At 35.3% G+C, this 4,008-nt stretch overlaps 1 protein-coding gene across 1 annotated transcript in view; it reads left to right on the top strand.

Annotated features, from left to right (window-relative positions):
- Positions 1–4,008, top strand: part of ATRX (ATRX chromatin remodeler) — a 474,500-nt gene that overhangs the window by 361,495 nt on the left and 108,997 nt on the right. The gene's annotated exons all lie outside the window — the stretch shown is intronic.

Below are 4,008 nucleotides of genomic sequence, written 5' to 3'. Positions count from 1 at the left end.
CTTAACATAATATTTTCACTCTTCGTGATAGAACATGTATGATAACTTTAGTCCCTTTATATGACTGAATTATACATACATACATACATATATAGGCACATTTTTTTATCCATTCATTTGTTGGTAGACATCTTGATTCTTTTTACCTTTTAGCTGTGGTAAATAATACTGCAGTGAATATTGGTATACAAGTATTCTTTTGGTATATACTTAGGAGTGCAAATGCTGGGGCATATGGTAATTCTATGTTTAACTTTTTGAAAAAATGCTGAACTATTTTTCCACAGAGGCTGCACCATTTTACTTTCCCATCAGTAGTGAATGAAGGTACCAATTCATCCACATCCTCAACAACATTTTATTTTCACTATTTCTGCTAATAGTCTTAGTGGAGGTGAAGGGATATCTCATTGTTGTTTTGAGTTGAATTTCACTAATGACTAATGACATTGACTTTATTGGCCATTTGTATATATTCTTTAGGAGCTTTTGTGCCATAGTGGCTACAGCATTTGATTGCTAACCAGAAGGCTGGTGGCTCAAACCCACCAGCCACTCCTCGGAAGGAAGTTTGGACAATCTACTTCCGTAGTGACCGCTTTGGAAACCTGTATGTTCTTTGGAGAAATATCTGTTCAAGCACTTTGCCCATTTTTGATTGTATGTCTTTTTGTTGTTGAGTTGTAGACCAAACCAAACCAAACTTACTGCCATCGAGCCAATTCAGACTCATAGTGACCCCCTTTGGGTTTCTGAGTCAGTAAATCTTTATGGAAGTAGATTGCCCAGTCTTCTTTCCACAGAGTGGCTGGTGGGTTTGAACCACTGCTTGATCAATTTCTCTTAGAAAGATCAGCACAAGGCCAGTCCCCATGAGGAGAAAGTTAAAGAGGTCCCACGTGTACAAACTACCGTGCCACTCCATTAACTTCTCCTCCTTTCAGTAATCTCCCGTCTTAGGGTTCTGTTTTTCACTGTAATGCCTCACAGAACTCACAGACACCCAAGAGATCGTCTCTCGTAATGGTATTGGAGGCTGGCAGGCTGGCAAGTCCCAGGTCTGTGAGTAGGTCTGGAGGATCCTCCCAATTCTCATGGTTTGACGAACCTCATTCAGCAGATTAGATGATGGCTGCTGTCCCAAATACAGGGGTGAGATGACGATGAGCCAAAACATAGAATCTGAGCAAGAGGAGGGTGAAACTTCCCAAGAGATTCATAGGTATACCCTCAGTGAAGCTAAGGGTGGTGATTTGAGTTATACACCCCAGCAAGGAAAGATGCAAGATACATCCCACCTGTGTTACTCCAACAGAAATAACCCAAGTGGATGGTTTTAACAATCAGCAACTACTCAGTTGTTCATGACAAATACCACCACAGAGCTGGTTGCCACTCATTGTAGAGAATGACTACTACCAGCTGCCCAACCAAGATGACATCCAACCTTAACTACCACACCACCCCAAACAGGCATGGATAATAAGATTTACAATACATCACATAATGGAGGACAATGGGTAGGAGGGCCACATCAACAATTTACCACAACCACTAATCTTCTGGTTAGCAGTCAAATGTCTTAGGCACTATACCACCAGAGCTTAAATTCTTATCAGTTATGTGGTTCCTAAATATCTTCTCCATTTTGTCAGTCGCCATTTTTATTTTCTTGATAATTCACTGATGTACAAAGGTTTTAAGTTTAGTAAAGTCCAGTTTATATATTTTCTTTTGTTTCTTATGCTTTTGGTATCATATGTAAAAGTCCATTACTGGATACGGTGCCTTGAAGTTTTATCTCTATGCTTTCTTTTAAAAGTGTTTTTTTTTCTCTCTCTCTCTTAAATTTAGATTGTTGATCTTGTTTGTTAATTTCCATGTATGGTTTGAGGTAGGGGTCCATTTTCATTCTTCAGCATGTGGAAATCTAGTTATCTCAGTACTACTATTTGTTGAAAAGATTGTTCTGTTCTCATTAAATGGACTTGACACCCTTCTCTAAAATTGGTTTCCTGTAGATTATTGGTTTATTCTGCATTCTCAAGTTCATTTCATTGGGCTACATTTATATTCTACTACTACCACATTATTTTAATTACTTTGATTTCTTAGTAAGATTTGTGCTTGGGTAGTGTGAGTCCATTAACATTCTTCTTTTTCAAGATTTTTCTTTTTCTATTTTGCAATTCCATATGAATTCGATCGACTTTTTCATTTCTGTAAAAAGGCTGTTGGACTTTTTCATACAGGTTGTATTGAATCTGTAGAGCAGTACTGGCATTTTAGCAATATTAATTCTAATGAATTTATTTGGTTCAATTTGTTGCCAAGTATTTTACTGTTTTAGTAGCTATTATAAATATGATTGTTTTCTTAATTTCATTTCTAAATTATCCATTAATCATGTATAGGAACACAACTGATTTTTGCGTGTTCTCTTACCCTGCAACTTTGCTTAATTTATCAGTTCTAATAGCTTTTTTGTAGGATCTTTGGGATATTTTTTACATACAGGATTATATCATTTGCAGATAAAGATAGCTTCACTTATTGTTTCATTTTGTATGCTTTTCCTTTTTCTTCTTACTTTTTTTTTAATCTCTTCTTTTACTCTGGCTAGAACTTTCAGTTTAATGCTGAATAGTAGTGGTGAAAGTGAGCATACTTATCTCATTCCTGATTTTAGGACATAAACTTTCAGGCTTTTGCCTTTGTGTATGATATATTCTGAGAGTTTTTTGTAAATGTCCTTTATAATATTAAGGAATTCTCCCTCTAATCCTAGTTTGTTGAGTGTTTTTTTTTTTTTTTTAAATGAGCTGGTGTTTTGATTTTGTCAAATGCCTTTTCTGCAGAAATTGAGATTGTCATGTATTATTTTCCTTCTTTTTATAACGAGGTGTAGTACATTGATTTTTTTGTGTGTGCTATAATAAATCCAGTTTGGTCATGATGTATAATCCTTATAATATGCTGTTGTTTTCCATTTGCTGGTGTTTTGTTATGGATATTACATGAGTATTCATAAAGGATATTGGTGTGTCAGTTTCTTTTCTTGTGGTGTCTTTATTTGGCTTTGGTATCAGGATAATGTTGGTCTCATAATGACTTAGGAAATGTTTCCTCCTCTTCTTTATTCTGTAATAGTTTGAGATCCATTAGTTTTTTGTCTTTTTTAGATATTTGATAGAACTCACCAGCAAAGCCACCTGGTCCTGGATTTTTCTTTGTTGGAAGGTTCTGATTCAATACCTTTACTTGTTATAGGTCTGATAAGATTGTCTGTTTCTTCATAAGTCAATTTAGGTAGTTTTTGCCTTTTTAGGATTTGCCCATATCATCTAAGTTATCTAATTTGTTGGTATACAATTGTTCATAGATTGTATTCTCACAATCCTTTGTATTTCTGAATGGTCACTAGAAAAGACCCCACAGCCATTTGTTATTTTAGTTATTTGTGCCTTCTTTCTTTTTTTTTAAGTAAAACTTGGTAAGTTGTGGTAAAAGTTTGACAATATTATTGATCTTTTTAAAGAACCAACTTTTGGTTTCATTGATTCTCTGTTTTTCTCTTCTCCTGTTTCATTTATCTGTTCTCTAATCTTTATTATTCCCTTCTTTTACTTAGGGCTTAGTTTGCTCTTCTTTTTCTAATTTCTTGAGGTTTAAAGTTAGGTTTTTGGGTTGATATCTTTCATTCATTCATACATACATATGTATGTATGTAGCTCTGGTGACATAATGGGTAAGGCATTTGGTTGCTAACCCCAGGGTTGGGTGTTCAAACCCACCAGCTGCTCACCAGGAGGAAGATGAGGCAATCTACTTACTGTAAAGATTTATAGCCTTAGAAACCTAGTGGGGTTCACTGTGAGTCAGAATTGACTCGATGGCAGTGGGTTTTCTTTTCTTTGACTGCTAAGAAGTAATTGACATGTTGATGAGTGCTACAGCTTGAATTAAACATGTTTTTTTGGATTTTTTTTTTTTTTTTTGCTTTATTGT

The sequence above is a fragment of the Orycteropus afer genome, unplaced genomic scaffold (assembly GCF_000298275.1).
Source record: "Orycteropus afer afer isolate SDZICR_OR568_19922 unplaced genomic scaffold, OryAfe1.0 scaffold00723, whole genome shotgun sequence".
NCBI classification, from domain to species: domain Eukaryota; kingdom Metazoa; phylum Chordata; class Mammalia; order Tubulidentata; family Orycteropodidae; genus Orycteropus; species Orycteropus afer.
The sequence above is the reverse complement of the archived record's forward strand: the minus strand, read 5'-3'. Positions and strand labels throughout refer to the sequence as shown.